The sequence below is a fragment of the Pelodiscus sinensis genome, chromosome 2, assembly GCF_049634645.1.
Source record: "Pelodiscus sinensis isolate JC-2024 chromosome 2, ASM4963464v1, whole genome shotgun sequence".
Classification (NCBI taxonomy): domain Eukaryota; kingdom Metazoa; phylum Chordata; order Testudines; family Trionychidae; genus Pelodiscus; species Pelodiscus sinensis.
This window is the reverse complement of record NC_134712.1, coordinates 237,870,720-237,889,084: the sequence shown is the minus strand read 5'-3', so window position 1 is coordinate 237,889,084 and position 18,365 is coordinate 237,870,720.

Sequence of the window (18,365 nt, the reverse complement as noted above, 5' to 3'; positions counted from 1 at the left end):
GGTAAAACACATATAGTCTTCAAATATTCTAATGTAAAAGAAAAATGAAAAACTTAAAAACAACTAATAGTCTAGTAGTACCTTAAAGACTAACAAACCATGTAGATGATACCATGCGTTTTCGTGGGTGCAACCCACTTCTTCAGATGACAGAAGTGGATTGCACCCATGAAAGCACATGATACCATCTACATGTTTTGTCAGTCTTTAAGTTGCTACTAGACTATTTGTTGTTGTTTAAGTTTTTCCTGTTACAGACTAACTCAGATACCTCTCTGAAGTAAAAGAACAATGTTAATGTTCAATGAAGAAGAGCTCTGTGTATGCCTGAAAGTTTGTCTCTTACACCTACAGAAGCAGTCCAGTAAAATATATTATGTCACCCTCCTGTCTCTACTGATTTTAAATAGTATCTTTATGCAGTTTCATATATAATGCTACCAAAATTACAGTAAGAAGGCTAGCCCATGAATATTTGCTAAATAACCGTACAACAGGCTTAGGAAAGCACTATGCCGATCTTGGTATAATGTTTCTTTCCCTTTCCTGTACCACAGCTTACTACTCTACTGTGGCACAATACAGAATCTAGTCAGGGGCAGGCAACAGGCAGACAGAGGGACAAATCCAGACTGTCAAAAACTTGTGATCAGACTGCAAATTCTCTGGAGTCTGGACCTTGACTGAGAAATTAGATTTTTAATGGTACATTAGGTCCCAACAGATATCTACAAGGGCATGAAAGTACTATTCAGAGATCAAAGAAAGGTTACAAAAATTATCCAGGGTCTGAAAAACAACAATTAAGGTGCTCAATTTATTCAGTTTATCAAAAAGAAGGCTAACAGGTGATTTGATCACTGTGTCTAGTACTTACATATGAAGATAATAGAATCACAGAAGATAAGGATTGAAAGAGACCTCAAGAGGTCACCTAGTTCAGTGATGCCCTGCTCAAAGCAGGACCAACCCCAGCTAAATCATTCCAGCTATACCATTGTCTAGCCTGGCCTTAAAACCCTCTAAATATAGAGATTCCACTTCCTTCCTAGGTAACCCATTCCTGTGCATTACCACCCTCCCAATGAAATAGTTTTTCCTGATATCCAACTTAGACCTCCCTACTGCAACTTGAAACCACTGGTTTTTCTTCTATCATCTGTTATCACTGAGAACGGCCTGGCTCCATCCTCTTTAGAACCCTACTTCCATCCAGCAGTTGAAAGCTGATATCAAAACCTCCTCCCCTCCATACTCTTCTCTTCGGCAGACTAAATAAGCCCAATTCCCACAACCTCACCGCATAAGTCATGCTCTTCAGTCCCCTAATCATTTTCACTACCCTCCGCTGGACTATTTCCAGTTTGTCCACCTTTTCTGTAGTGGAGGGCGCAAAAATGGATGCAGTACTCCAGACATGGTCTCACCAGTGCCTAATAGAGGGGAATCAACACTTCCCTCAATCTGCTGGCAATGCTCCTGCTAATGAAACCCAATATGCCATTAGTCTTCTTGGCTACAAGGGCACACTGTTGACTTATATCTAGTGTTGAGGGGTGACCTACCCTTGGGAGCCCCTCAAGTCTGACCTCTTTAATGGAGTGCCCTATCATACAAAACCATTTACGGCACGACTCAATGGCCTCCGTTTATACCCACAACCTCTTACTCAGTGTACTGCGGCCCAGTGGCCTGAGTCAATACAAAAGTATCTTCTATTCAGTGTAATGTGGCCCAGTGGCCTGAGCCCATATACACTTCCCTCCTATTAGGGGTAATATGGCCCAGTGGCCTAAGTCCATACACAAGTATAAAATTCCCCCACCCGAACCCTCCCACTCCACCAGATCCCAGCCCAGGGTCCTGTTGGCAGTGGCACGGTCCACTGCTTCCACTCAGCAGGAAATCCAGCCACAACATGCTGAGTGCCCGGGGAACAATTCCCCAATCTGGGCAACTTCCTACCGTTCCTTGGTAAATGTCTTCTTCATCGTCTCACTCCGGGGCCGCGGCTCCTTGGGAGCTTCTCTCGGCCCGGTGGCTACTGTGTGGTCTGGCTGCATTTCCTCCTCTGTCTCCATAACTCTCTCCACACCTCTATCCCCTTCAACAGTCAGCCCTGACAGAGCTGCTCCAGAGGCTTTCATAGTCTGTCTCCAGTTGGAGCATGCCCAGCAAGGCCATGAGGGTGGGGCCTTCTCAGCCAGCTAAACCAAGGCAATTCCCTTAGTGCTGTGTTGATATACCCTGTCACATCCAGCTTCTGATCCACTGTAATCCCCAACTCCTTTCCTGTAGAACTGCCACTTAGACAGTCAGCCTGCAGCAGTGCATGGGATTCTTTCATGCTAAGTGCAGGACTCTGCACTTGTCCTTGTTGAACCTCATCAGAGTTCTTTTGGCCCAATCCTCCAGTTTATCTAGATCACTCAACCCTATCTCTACTCTCCAGCATAGCTACCTCTCCCGCTAAATTAGTGTTATCTGAGAACTTACTGAGGGTGCAATCCATCCCACCAACCAGATCATGAATGAAGATGTTTAACAAAACTGGCCCTGGAACTGACCCCTGTGGCACTGCACTTGATACCACAATTTCAGCACAGCTTTTTACTGCACTTTACCTGTCACAGCCCTCTGGCACTCCTTGCTCTGTCCTGAGGACAAGCCCTCAGAAACATAAGGTATGTTAAAAAGCTACCACGTCCTTTCACGTGTAAATTAAGGACTTTACATCTAGGAATTATAGCCCCCTGGAAACAAGACACCCCAATCAAACCCTGGTTTGGCGAGGAAAGAGATATCAGGAGGAAAATAGGTAGAGAAAGAACTCAATGCCCCTACATAGAGTCATAGAACTTAAGGCTAAAAGGGATCACCATGTAGTCTAGTCTGATCTGTGTATCACAAGCCACCCCTACCACCCAGCAGATGCACACTGAAACCCAGCAACTAAAAAGAGACCAAGCCCTCATGAGAGTAAACTGTTGTATGCCATAGGTAGAGAATCTGAGGGACCACGGTGCATCAGTGCTCAGGCCCCCATGATAGCAGGGAATTGATTATGCCCAAATGATCCAAGTGAATGACCTGCATGCCATGCTGCTAGGAAAAAGCAACACCCCACAAAGTGACTATTAATATTCCTTCCTCACCCTACATATGGCAATTAGTTAGACAATAAGCATGTGAGCTGGAACCAGCCATGCACCTGATAGACAGAATGCTCTGCACCACCTCAGAGCACTGGCTCACCCCTTCTAGTGTCTGAACTCTACCAAAGGCCATCTCTGATATTTCAGAGGAAGGAGACAAAAAAATTGACTACCTGAAAATACTCCTTTGGGGACAAAATCCTCCTTAGCCCCTACAGGTGACTAGATGAAGTCCTGAAGCAAGAGATTTTAAGAACCTCCAAATACAGAGACCATAGAATCACAAGCAACCCTGTCATACAGGCTCATTCATAGATTTGTCCAGCTCTCTCTCAACACTAATTAAGTTTTTGCTCCCACAACTCCTTGTGGGAGGCTGTTCCAGAAACTCACTCCTCTGATAGTTAGAACACTTATTTCAACTTCTAGCCTAAATTTGTTTTTAGCTTGGCTCTATCCATTTGTTTCTGTGCCAGCATTGTCCTTTAGCTTAAACAGCTCCTCTCTGGAATTTACTCCCTCGGTGTATCTATGAAGGGTAATCATCTTCTCCCTCAGCCTACATTTTGCTATGGTAAGCAAACTTTTTTGGGCTTTTCTCATAAGGTAGGCCTTCTATTCCCCTGATCATGCTAGTAGCTCTTGTCTACACATGTTCCAATTTAAATTAATCTTTCTTGAAGTTATGAGAATTGTACACTGTGTTCAAAGGAAGTCTTGCCAGTACTTTGTACTGTGTCATTAATAATTCTCTCTCTCTACTGAAAATGCTTCACCTAATTACATCCTAGATCTTGAAGTCATTGTGGATAGTTTCATTTTTTCATATGCCATTTTCACCATCGCATCACACTGGTGACTCAAAGCCATTCTGTAATCAACTAACACACACAAGTGTCTGTCCTCCTCTGTCATTCTAAATGATGAGCTCACAGTTTACAGCAAAAATTATTATTATTAGACCCTAAATACATGACCTTGTGCTTTGTGATATTAAATTGTATTCCCTTTCTGTTATTTTATTTCTGTTATTAAAGGTTAACTAGATCCTCTTTTGTGTTGATGATGCCTCCTGGCAGACCAAAACATGGACAGTCAAGCCCACTGGTTGGAGGAGTCATGCCTAGTCGTTAGAGCAGGCATCAGGAGCCAGGAATCAGAGCCAAGAGTTAGAACTGGAGTCAGATGACAGGGCCCGGAATCAAAAGTCAGGAATTGGAGCTAAGGGTCAGAGCTGAGTTACCTGGAGTGGGGCTTTATTCCGGAGGATTGCGCCAGTCTAGACGCTTTTTTTCCGGCTTTTCCCCAAGCCGGAAAAAAAGCAGCGGACATGTTTATTTAAATCCGTGGGGGATATTTAAATCCCCCGCGGATTTCCCTATCCTGACTTACCTGATTTGCATCCCTTTTCCGGAAATTGTGCCCAGTGTAGACGTAGCCCATGTGTGCGGTGGCAGTCAAAAAAGCTAACAATGTTAGGAACCATTAAGATGCTGGGACTAGATCAGTTGATGATAGACTCTTTGTTCATTCCCTTCAAAGTGTCCAGCATTGATCTCTGTCAGAAGGCCGAATGGAGCATAGGCTAAATGGACTATTGGTCAGACTTAGTATTAGCGTAGCCAGATGGTTTCACTTGAAAGTAGGAATAAGAGATCCTCTGGAAAAGGGCTTTATTCCGGAGGATCGCGCCAGTCTAGACGCTTTTTTTCCGGCTTTTCCCCAAGCCGGAAAAAAAGCGGAGGACATGTTTATTTAAATCCCCCGCGGATTTCCCTATCCTGACTTACCTGACTTGCATCCCTTTTCCGGAAATTGTGGCCAGTGTAGACGTAGCCTTAGTGAATGTTTTCAGAGAACTTTCCACAATGACTCCAAGTTCTCTTTCTTGAGAGATAATAGCTAATTTAGACACTGTCATTTTGTATGTAGTTAGGTTTATGTTTTCTAATATGTATTTTTGCATTTATCAATATTGAATTTCATTTGCCATTTTGTTGTCCAGTCATCTAGATTTGTGAGATCGCTGTGTAATTTTTCACAGTCAACATTGGATTTAACTATCTTGAATAATTTTAAAAACATAAGAATGGCCATACTGGGTCAGACCAAAGGTCCAATTTTATATCATCTGTAAACTTTGCCACTTCATTGCTTACCCCTTTTTCTAGATCATTTATGAATATGTGAAAAGCACTGGACCCAATAGAGATCACTGGGAGACATTGCTATTTACTTCTCTTCATTGTGAAAATGGACCATTTAGTATCATCCTGTTTTCAGACTTTTAACCATTTACTGATCCATAAGAGGACTTTCCTTCGTATCCCATGACTTCTTGCTGTGCTTAAGAGTCCTTGGTTCAAGACCCTTCTCAAGAGCCTCTGAAAGTCCAAGTACATTATATCCACTGGATAAACCTTGTCCACATGTTTATTGACTCCTCAAATAATTCTAACAGATTGGTGAGGCATGAGTTCCCTTTACAAATGCTGCGTTGACTCTTCCCTAAAATTGTGTTAATCTATGTGGTTATTATTATTTTCTACAGATTCATCCAATTTGCTTGGTACTAACATTATGCTTATCGCCCTGTAATTGCCAGAATCATCACTGGTGTTGTATTTTGCCCTTGAGCCTCTTCCATACCCACCTAACAATTCTTGTATTAATGTACATATTCTTTAATGTGACTAATAATTTCCTATGTGGTACTCCATCAAATACTTTACTGAAGTCCAAATATAGTAAATCTACTACGTTCCCTGAACTGATTTTTTTAAGATATCTTCTCAAAAAAGGATGCCAGCTTAGCCTGGCACGATCTACCTTAAGGGTGCATCTAAACAGCAGTGTTTAACTCAAAATAAGCTATGCAAATTGAGCTACGTCAATTGCGTAGCTTATTTCAAAGTAAAGGCAGTCCCCGAGTTACGCGGATCCGACTTATCCGGATCCGCGTAACTTTGCTCCGGAGCAAAGCCTTGGAGGCGTGGGACCCCGCTGCCTCCGCCGCTTTGCTCGGGGTGTCCCTGGTCTGCTGGGGGGGGGGGGGGGAGGCGCAGCTAGTGTGCCCCCTCCCCCAGCAGAACTGGCTTTTGTTGTGGATGCCTGGGGTAGAGCAGCTGGGGTGCTGCCGGGTTGGTCCTGGGGGGACCTACCCGGCAGCACCTCAGCTGTTCTGTCCCAGGCTCCAGATTCAGCCGCTGTTGAAACTGATCAGTGGCTGATTCCAGGAAGCTGGGGGCAGAGCAACTCTGCCTCGGGCTTCCTGTAGTCAGCCCCTGGTCAGTTTCAGCAGCAGCGGCTGAATCTGGAGCCAGTTCCGAGTTACATACAAATTCAACTTAAGAAAACCTATAGTCCCTATCTTGTACGTAACCCGGGGACTGCCTGTAGCTTATTTCGAAATAGTTTATTTCGAAATTGGGAGCATTTACATAGCATTTATTTCGAAACAGAGCACTCTTCATCCCACTTCCCTTACTCCTTGTACAATGACTGTTACATGAGTCCTCCAGCTTGACAGTATTTCTACATTATATCGAAATAACTGCCTGTTGTGTAGATGCAGACTAAGTTATTTTGAAATAATGTTGCTGTGTAGATGTACCCTTAGTGAACCCATGTTGCATTACATTTTTTTCCATTTACTTCCATTAATGTAATTATTCTGTTCTTCAAAATTTGTTCTAAAGCCTTGCATGGTACTGAAGTCAGATTAACAGGTCTTTAACTGCATGAATCATTTTCTTTTCCTTTTTTAACGTAGTTTTTTAACATGTAGCTTGTTCTCCAGTCAAATTGTTGCTAATCCACTAGCAATCTCAAATGCAGGTTCTTTCAGTTGTCTGGGATAGAAAATATCCAGTCTCCCCCAATCTCAGTGCATTAACATCTTTAGATTTTTCTTCCACTTTACATGTGGTGATTTCCATTTCTATACACATTATCCAACTTTTTTTCATGCCCATGTTCTATATTATCATCTATACTGTAAACCAAGGCAAGGCATTCATTTAGTTTGGGGAGTCTCCCTAACTCTCGCCACTCTACATTTTCTGACCTCCAAGATGTAGTTTTCTTTGGTGATGAATTCCTTTTTCCATTCCCTATAGCTTCTCTGCTTTTTGAGGTTGTTTTGCATCCAACTAGGTTTGGAACTTTTCCCTACAAGTGTTTTTCCTCTTGCTTAGGTTACAAATTATACAGATAGCATTTGTACTTTTGTCTTAAAGAAATTCCAAGACTCCTCCACATTTAAATCCTTGAGCTCTTCAGTCCAGTTGACTCCTTTGACTAATTCTCTGAATTTCCAACAGCCTGCCCTTTTGAAATAAAACAAAACATAGCTAAACATCTGGTTTTAATTACTGTTCCATTCAATTTAAACTGGATCAATTCATACTTACTCCAATCAAAATTATGTCTTCCAATGTCCTCGCTACTTACCAAATCCAAGTCTAAAATCACATAATCTCTTGTTGTCTTAGTGACTATTTACCGTAACACCATCCTCTCCTCTCTCTTTTTGCATAGCTGGTACTTTGTGACACCTTCTGAACATATTCAGCTGACTTGAGTTTTGTTTCTTTTTAAATCAAGAATTGAAGCAATGTATGAAAAATATACAATAACCTATAATCTTGGGACAGCCTATTCCTGTCACATGTGTGTTATTGTCCCCTTAATACTAATAAGATTTAAATCCATGCACATAGAAAAGAATATACAATAGAATCTCAGAATTATGAACACTTGGATGTTAGTGAATCTGAACAAAAAAATACTGTGATTGTTCTTTCAAATGTTTACAACCGAACATTGACTTAATACAGCTTTGAAACTTTGCTATGCAGAAGAAAATTTATTAGAGAAGATGGTAGATCTTTTAAAAAGATTGTAATACTAATTTTGAGACAGATCTTAACATTTTTATGCTCATAAATAGCTCTCATTTACACAAATAGTCCCAGTGAAGTTGAGGTAAGGGTTTCCTGGATCAGCCCTTTATTATAAATGAGAGAGCAAAATAAACAATGAAATAATTATTGCAAAATCATTAGTAATACAAATATCTGCACAGCATTTTGTCCCCTATGTCACAACCTTGTCTCTTCAGACAGCAATGGCTACCATGCCCTCTCAAAGTAAGGTTATTTCCTGCTCTCTCCTTCTGCCCTTCCAGGATATGAATCTAATCTTTTATGTACTTGATTTCAACTCTGTCCCCAAAGCTCCTGAAATTTCAGTAATTAATTGCACAAAATCTGGAATACGTCCAGGCCTATCTGCTTCTGATTGGTTTGCAGTCAGTTTCTATGCTCTGGGTATTAGTACAGAACGACCCTGCAGAACTACTCAGCCATGAAGCAAGTTAATCAGTAAATGAAAAGCTTCTGAAACAGGGAAGTTTTGTCCTGAGCTTGCCAAAGCAATAATGTGTTAGTTCTCTGGCAGGTATCAGGAAAGACAAATACTGAAAAATATAGCAAGTGTGATCTTCATAGTAGTGTTTCAACAGCAAAAAAAAACAACAAAAAAACAAAACAAAAAAATCTTTGGGGAATGTGCAGAAAAGGTCAGGTCCTATGTGAACCATGTTAACTGTCATAGCCAGATAGATTCAGGGCAAGCTAAGCCTTTCGACAAGTTAGGTTTTTTTTTTTTTTTTTTTTTAAACAAAGCCCAGTCTATTTGCCATACTATTGAACAGGCCATATAATAGCTAAATTGCACAGGCTCACCACCTTGCCTGTGACTAAGGATGTTAAATTTCGATTAATCAGCTAATCGAGTAGTTGATGGAGGTGCAGCAAGGAAACTGGAGCTGGATGTCTCTTACTACATTTAAAAGGCAGAGGTGCAGCAGTCAAGATCCAGCAGTGAGGACTGTTTCAGTCTCTGCTTGCACCAGGTTTCCCACTATGCCTCTGCCTTCCCTTTGAGCCCCCCGCCACACACACCATGATGACGATGCTGGGGGGAACTGTCTTTTAAGCTGGCTCCCCCCAGCACTGGCTCTCCCTCCCCACCCCCCTGCCTCTGATATAGATATAGAGGGAGCGGGGGCGGGGGAAATGCAAGTAGTCAGCTCCACTACCTGATAAGCCTACGCTTATCAGGTAGTTGACTACAGTATTCGACTACTCTTTTACATCCCTACCTCCTTTCTACTCCCCTGGTCCTTGGCCACAGCACTGAAGGGGAGCAGGGAAAAAGGCCCCTGCTGGGCAGGGAGACTTGGGTAGAGGGAGAAAAGGCTCACCAGTCAGAGTGGCTGGGGTGGGGAAACAAAAGTTTCCCCAGAGTCTCTGCCTTTGAAATATTTTTATTTGGGATTTACAAGATAATTTACTTTTGCAGCCCTCTTGACTGTTTCAATAGCCAGAGCTGTCCTGTCCATAGGACAATTCAGGGAAGCTGTGCTTTGGAGGGCCCTGCAGCAGCCACCTCAACTGTCCTATAGACGGGATAGGACATCACCGCAGTGGTGGGAGCCAGATTGACCTGACAGCCTGCTCTGCTCAACCCTGCTGCCCAAAAGAGAGGCACAGCAGGATGGGAGGGTTGTGGGGCAGGGCAGACTGCAATGTGTGTGTGTGTGGCGGGGGGGCGAGCAATTCTTGCTGCTGCCTGGGCCCTGATAATCCCCTGCCTCAGGGAACTCAGGGGAGGGGGCAAAGGGGCAGAACAGGTATGAGAAGGAGTATGATGGGGCAGGGCTTGAGGGAAGGGGTGAAGCAGGGGTGGAGCAGAGGGGGTGGGACTTGTGGAGGAATTGCCCTGGGCTTTATGCCTGGGGCACCGGAGGGTGTTGGTTGCACCACATCCCATGCCCCCCAAAAAGGGTTGTCCCTGAGTATAACTCATCTTGAGGCTATTGAACTCAGTCAAGAAGGCTGCAAAAGTAAATTATCTTGAAAATCACAAATTAAACATATTTCAAAGGCCTGCTCATGTTCTGATTAAAGTCAATATGGGTATGTCTACACTACCCCCCCCCCAGTTCAAACTGGGGGGGTAATATAGTCATACGGAGTTGCAAATGAAGCCCAGGATTTGAATTTCCCGGGCTTCATTTGCATAAAGCCGGCCGGCGCCATTTTTAAATGCCGCGCGGCTAGGGTCCGAACTAGCCGGCATTTAAAAATGGCGCCGGCCGGCTTTATGCAAATGAAGCCCAGGAAATTCAAATCCCGGGCTTCATTTGCAACTCCGTATGACTACATTACCCCCCCTAGTTTGAACTAGGGGTGTAGTGTAGACATACCCTATGTGTTTTGTTATGTACAGGCAGTCCCCGAGTTACGCGGATCCGACTTATGTCGGATCTGCAGTTACAAACGGGGCCCTCCCTCTCCCTGGTCTCCAGCAGACCAGGGAGAGGAAGCAAAGCAGCGGAACACACGGGCAGCGGACAGCCCAGATGCGTCTGGGCTGTCCGCTGCCCGCATGCTCCGCCGCTTTGCTCTGCTTTGCTCCCCGTCCCTCTGGTCTCCAGACGCGTCTGGGCTGTCCGCTGCCCGCGTGTTCCGCCGCTTTGTTCCCCGTCCCCCTGGTCTGCAGACCAGGGGGACGGTGAGCAAAGCAGAGCAAAGCCACGGAGCCCGAGGGCAGCAGGACAGCCACGCGCATCTGGGCTGTCCCGCTGCCCCCGTGCTCCGCGGCTTTGCTCCGGACGCCTGTGGTAGAGCAGCTGGGGCGCTGCCGGTTGGTCCCGTAGCGCCGCTCTGGGCGCTACTGGACCAACCCGGCAGCACCCCAGCTGCTCTGCCCCAGGCTTCCTGATTCAGCCACTGCTGGTCAGTTTCAGCAGCGGCTGAATCAGGACGCCTGGGGCAGAGCAGCTGGGGTGCTGCTGGATTGGTCCAGTAGCGCTGAGGAGCGGCGGCGCTACTGGACCAACCCAGCAGCACCCCAGCTGCTCTGCCCCAGGCGTCCCCAAGTCAGCCACTGCTGAAACTGACCAGTGGCTGACTACAGGAAGCCCCTGTGCCGGGCTTCCTGGAATCAGCCGCTGATCAGTTTCAGCAGCAGCTGACTTGGGGATGCCTGGGGTTCTTAAGTTGAATCTGTATGTAAGTCAGAACTGGCGTCCAGATTCAGCCGCTGTTGAAACTGATCAGTTTCAGCAGCGGCTGAATCTGGACGCCAGTTCCGACTTACATACAGATTCAACTTAAGAACAAACCTACAGTCCCTATCTTGTACGTAACCCGGGGACTGCCTGTATTTAAATAAGAGTAGGATCAAGTTTCACATATAATTCCATCTTGTTTCTTATTCAGAATTTCTCTTTCTCTAATAGCCTTAAACAGCAGCATTTTTTTTAGAATTATTTGATATATTTAGTGGCCCAATTTTTTAAAAAGGGCCTCATGATTCTAGGTGTTCAATTTTCAGATGTCTAACTTGAGGGGTCTGATTTTCAGAGATCTGGCAAGTGGGAAAATAAAAATTGAGGCACCCAAAATCTCCAGTCCCTTTTGAAAAAGTAGGCCAGTAATCCTACATATGTGACAGTCTAAATTCAGTATTTTTTCCTGTGAATAATTAAGATCCTATAAAATTCAGTGGACATACCAACTTAGATTTTTTTAATGATGCATTTTTTCCTTGAAGTGAAAGGAATACATATGCTAATCAGACTAGCAGCACCTGTCAACATTGCTACCCATCTACTGTACCTTCCCCAGCCAGGAGTTGTCAAATGTTAGTGAGGAGCTGTATTTCTATCATAATTTTTACTGCTCTGTAATTGTGCTGTCAGTTCTGCAAACATTCTGTTTAATAGTGAAAGGATAATAAGATGCTAAAAGCCTTATATGCTGAACTCAGTTGAGCTGCACAAAAGATCATCTGGGGTCACCATAAGGGTTTATTGGTTAATATATATATAAATGTCTCTAAACTATAATGCTGACATGTCCATCAGTAGATAACTAGTCATAATTCTTCTAGAGCAAAGAAAGGGGGCTACTAAACTATCATTAATTGTATCATTACCTTTCAATTATATTTGCCATCTGGATAGACAGAGATGGACAAAAAAGTAAGTAAAATCCAGTTATTCATGCCTGAATACCAGCGATATCACAGCAGAATTTTTGGAAACCTTTTTGATCCATTACTAGCTGTAAGTATTCAGCTGCTGACCTCTCAGTAATCTGCCACATGCCTTCTCTCCACCTCCTTTCCATAGTCCTATAATCTCTTTTAAACATACACAAAAAAAAGACCCCAATCCTGTAGTCTTTAGTCAGACTAAATTTCGTAGACTCCAGTGAGAATTTTGTCAAGTTACGTGTAATCTTTCTGCCAGGTAAAGGGCCTCATGATTCTAGGTGTTCAATTTTCAGATGTCTAACTTGGGGGGCCTGATTTTCAGAGATTTGGCTCCAGCAGCAGCAGGAGCACCATTTCAGATTTTGGTGGGGGAGGGGCCGACCTTTGCATGCCATGATGGAGTGGGGGAAAGAGAGTCCAAGTGTGAGAAGGGCGGACTGAGAACAGAGGCTTCAGCAGTGTTACTAAGCTTGCTCAATACAAGTCAAGCACCAAATGGGGAGAGGGAACCAACCTAAGGATATTAAGAACTTGTTGACTAAGCAAATGCTTATTGGATAGTCAGTTGACTAGCCGATCTCCCCCCCACCCCTTGTTGCTTCTATCGGATAGAGGCAGCAAAGGCGAGGGAAGACAGGGGGTACTTCAAAGCATCAGTACCGCCCAGCTGAGCCCGGAATCAGCTGTGTGGCCCTGCTGCTTTGAAACGCCAAGGTGGCGTTCAAAGGGGCAGCTCCGCACAGCTGATCCCCAGTTCAGCTGTGAGGCGTTGCCCCTTTGAAACACCACCTCAGCATTTCAAAGGGGCAACACCTCACAGCTGAGCCTGGGATCAGCTGTGCGGCGCTGGCCCTTTGAAATGCTGAGGTGGTATTTCAAAGTGGCAGTTGCCGTGTGGAATCCAGGGTCAGCTGGTGACTCTTCAACTGATCCCGGGCTCCACGTGGTATTTCCATGGAACCCGGGATCAGCTGGGCAGTCCCCACTGACCCCGGGTTCTGGGGAAATGCCGCATGGAACCTGTGGTCAACTGGGGAGTTTCCAGCTGATCCCGCATTCTGTTGAAATGTCACATGGACCCTTGGCTCCATGTGGCATTTCAAATCGGCATCGCAACATGGAGCCCGAGGTCAGCAGGGGACTCTGAGACCCCCGCTAACTCTGGGCTCCATGATAGCGCGTCCGCTCTGAAATGCACAAGAGCCCCCGCTGGGAATTCTTGTACATTTCAAAACTGGCACACCTGCGTGCAGCCTGGAATCAGCGGGACTTCCCACTGGCCCTGAGCTACATGCAGAGGTCCACATTCTTCCTCTGAAATGTACAAGAGCCCCAGAGGAATGCGGAAGTGCCTATCGACCAGTCAATGGAAATTCCATTGACTACTCGACCAGTAAATTAACTGATATTTAACATCCGTAAACCAACCCCATCTGCCCTCCCTCCCACACACATCATTTCTATCCAGGGGCTATCGAGGAACTTGAAAACTCTTTTTTAGCAGACAATTTTGCAGTTAGCTGACAAGAGCACTGTATCTAATTCCTATGTTAAAAAAGACAATTAAATAAATATTAAACCTATTCAGCTCTAACACTAACGTATTCTCACATCTTGTGGCAAATCACTTAAGGAAGGCTGGTTAGCCTTAAAATTGTAATGTATATTCTTACTTTGTTACTAACTCTGTGGAGAGACAGACACCCTGTCAGGACTCGTGGGCTCTCTCTCAGCTCTGGAAGGAGAGGGAGTCTAGTGTAGGGATGTTAAATTGTGTCTAATCAGCTAATTGACTAGTCTAGGGAATTTCAGCTGATTCCTGGCTCGCACTTGGTCCCCCTGCTAGCCTCTGCCTCTCCTATTCCCCTGTGGAGAAAAGTGCTGGGGGGAACGGGCTTTAAAGCCAGCTCTTCCCTCCTGTTGCTGCTTCTCTCTGATACTGGCAGGAAGGGGGAGGGAAGTGACTAGTCGAGTCACTACTCAACTACCTGATAAGCTCATGCTTATAGGGTAGTTGACAGTCACTTACATCCCTAGTCTAGTGGGTATCTAGCAAGGGGGCAGATGGAGTTCAGCTCTATATAAGAACATCAGAATGGCCAAACTGGGTCAGACCAAAGGTCCTTCTAGCCCAGTATCCTGTCTTCCTGCCAATGCCAGATGCTTCAGAAGGAATAAACAGAAGAGGCAATCATCATGATCCATCCCGTCGCCCATTCCCAACTTCTGGCAAACAAGAGGCTAGGGACACCATCCCTGCCCATTCTGGCTAGTAGCCACTGATGGACCTATCCTCCTTGAACTTATTTTGTTTCTATTGAAATCCTGTTATAGTTTGGGCTTTTCCACCATCTCCTGGCAAAGAGCTCCACAAGTTGATGGTGGAAAAAATATTATTTTGTTTGTTTAAATCTGCTGCCTATAAATTTAACTGGGCCAGCTTCTTATCTTAGTGAAAGAATAAATAGCATTTCCTTATTCTATTTCTCCAGACCGTTCATGATTTTCTAGACATCTAACATATCCCCCCAACCTAGTCATTTATTTTCTAATCTGAAAAGTCCCAGTCTTGTTAATCTCTCCTCATATGGAAGCTGTTCCTTACTCCTAATCATTTCTGTTGCCCTTGCTATACCTTTTCCAAATCCAATAGATCTTTTTTAGAAGACGACCAGATCTGCATACAGTAGTCAAGATGTGGGCATACAATGATTTTATGTAGAGGCAATATGATATTTTGTCTTCTTATATATTCCTTTCCTAATGATTTCCACTAGTCTGTTGGCTTTTTTAGTTTTTAGACTACCACTGCACATTGAGCAGATGTTTTCAGGGAACTATCCACAACGATTCCAAGATCTCTTTCTTGAGTGGTAAGAACTATTTTGTATTTATAGTTAGGATTATATTCTTCCATTTGAATTACTTTGCATTTATCAATACTGAATTTCATCTGCCTTTGTGTTGCCCAATCACACAGTTTTGTGAAATCCCTTTGTAGCTCTTTGCCAGTCAGATTTGGATTAGTTCCAGTTCACCCCTTTTTCAAGAATATTTCTAAGTTTAACACAGTAAACCAAATGCAGATCCCTGCAGCACAACACTGATTCCTATTCTTCCCACCTCCCCAGGCCCAACTTTTAAGTGGAGTACCTGGGAATGTTTTCATTATGATCTAATGATCCTTCAATTACTGGAATGCTAGCCTTTTGTAATTCTTAATTATCCTGCCTCCCTCTTTTTATAACAAATTCCTGTCCCAAAGGCAAAGGTACAAGCAGCTCAAATGTTGTTGCATTTAAGAACTGTCTCGGAAGTCAGGGCATGCAGATTTAAACAGACCTCAAGTATGAAATCCAGGGGGTTCAAACTTAGGAGGGGGGCTACAGCCCCCCCCCCAGCCTCCCAAAAATGGCACCCTTGAGCAGCAGCCAGGGCCAGGTTCAATATCAAGGGGTTCCTCTTCACCCATCCAACACACAACTAGCTCAAACCTCCACCTAGTAACCTGGGAAATTCACACACCACCCCTGGACACCTCTGAGAGGGAATGCTTCCCCACTCACAAGCACAGAGAAAAAAAGAAACTTTTATTAAAAGGGAGGGAATTAACTTGGTATTAATTTGAGAAAACACCACAGAGTTCATAAACAAAAACCATGAATAAAAGTCCTCCCCCAAGTAGGTTAAGCAATGTCCTTTTCCTCTCAGGTTCTTAAGTCCAGCAATCGAAACATCCCCTTCACATGCCCAACCCTTCTTTACATATCACCCAAAGTTCAGAGGAGCATTTGCAGAGTTCACCTCCCATCCTGAGTGGGAGGAGGTAAGGAGGCATCTTACTATGCTGCTCACTCATCAGCCACCTACTCACTACTCTCTGCCACTGATCTATTGGTCATTCATCTCACCTCTTTGCCGCTACTCTGCTGGCCACTTATTATACCTCTCTGCCACCATAGTGCTGGCTGCTGAATGCATCTCTCTGCTAGCCACTCTCTGCTCCTGCCTGCTTGTGGTGAATTTGGCTTTGGGCAAAATCCCAGTGATTTCAGCTCTTGGCCCAAAGCACAGCACAGCCACAAGAAATTTCAGCATCTGCTGGAGTAAATTTAAAATAATAAAAGAGGCTCCTTATGGAGCCTGTTTTAACTGTACCATTGACACAGTGGGGGAGAAACAAGTTGAACCAATCTTACAGCCTATGCCTGGAAGGCATGTGGCTTGCTGATTCACAGTCCTGCCTTCCCTCTTAACCTCACAGAATTTTGTGAAGCTCTTGTCCATCCGAGGTCCTTTAAACTGTCTCTCTCCTTTTGAAATGGGTTAAATACAATCTGTCTTTTCTGTATTCCCACAATAATTATAGACATTGCAATTAGTATTAACACAATTTGTAATCCAACTGCACCTAAGTTGATCACAATGAGCAAAACACCATTCCAGCAGCTAAGTATTTAACCAACCAAGCAACGCAGGTGTGACGGACCGGGACGGATCTGGGCACAGCTGAGGGCGTCCGCTCAGGGCCAATTGCTCAAATTCGGGTCTCCTTACAGCCCCCAGACTAGAGACCTTTCCAAATAGGCCAGAAATCAGTCCCACAGAGCGCGTCAGCTGCCTGCCTGGAAGCCTCACGAGCAAAACCCCTCTGACACTCCAGCAATATCCATGCCCCAGATGGCCTGGGGCCTCATACATAGGTGAGGGGTTTTAGAGCCCAATCTCACCTTCTCCAAACAAGTTCTGTCCAGTTCCAAGAAACCAGCCACAGATCCCAGGTCAATTTACCCCCTGGATCTTACCCACAAGACCACGCTGAGCCAATCCTTTAGAATCTAAAATCTAAAGGTTTATTACTAAAAGAAGGAAAAGCAAGAAAGTACGGTTGTTAAAGTATCATACATTACATGCATCAAATCTCCCAGTTCTCGATGCAGGCCCACAGCAGAGATGTTATAACTGCTTGCTTAAAAGTCCTCGGTGTACATCCTAATTCCGGATGGGTCCACAGTTCTTCCCAGCTCGTGATTCCCTGCAAGGCCGCATCTGGGGTCAGGCGCAGATCTAAAGACAAGATGGAGGATGCCACAGGACCTCTATCTACCTTCTTCCCCGTCTCTTCTTAGCTGCAGCAGGTCACCTGGCCAGCGGCCTATCTCTGTGTTCCCTGCTGGTAGTCCTTAGGTATATGTCACCATTCTTGAGGTGTATCCTTGGCCTGTGGAGGGCTATTGTTCCATAGCGGCTTGCTCATTAGTATGTCAATAGGCCGAGCTTTGCCCATTGCTCAACCACATACCGAGAAACATTCAGTACCCATACAAAGTACATGCTCATAATTTCACACATAGACATTATACAATTACATGAATAGCATATATAGAATCAGAAGAAAGTAAGCTTCTATTTGATGCCTCACATGGCCCCCTTTGTACCCCTTTTGGGGCCAACCCCTCACCCCCCCCCATGGATGCAGCAATGATCTTTCTGCTTCCCTAAAATTCAGTAACTTGACAGCAGGCACAAACTGTGTTTATATAGACACACCTATGATCTCTCTCCACTTCTGGCTAAGCTGCAAGGGACACATTTCTTCTGATCCTGCTTACATAATGATACCATTTGGCTTGGTATGCAATAATCAAGGGTATGTGCACTGTGCAGGCAGAGGTGAAAGTAAGTGGATGCAGCCTGGTATGCAGCCCCAGCAAGAGCTGACTGAGCTTCAGCAAAAGCCATCAGGGAGCTGTTTAAAGAGCTGGCAGGGACCCAGGCTGCAATAGGACAGTACCTGTAAGAAATGTTAAGTTACTTTCACCGCTATGTGCAGGTGTGAGGATCCATCTACACAAATGCAAATGCAAGACTGGAGCTTAAGCAATGAGTCCAAAATCCTCATGTTTTCACTGCAAGGATTGGTCACATCACTCATACTTTAAAAAGTATAGGGTCATGTGATCTCATGAACTTGTGGTTTTAAGCCACTCTTGTATATCTAGTGTAATGATTTGGGATCTAAAGTGTTAGGGCCAACATTTTTAAATACGCCTGCCTATTGTCAGGGTGCTGGGCACCTATAATTCCCACTGACCTATAATTCCCAGTAGCCAGAACTCTACTGATTGTGGGGAAAACCGG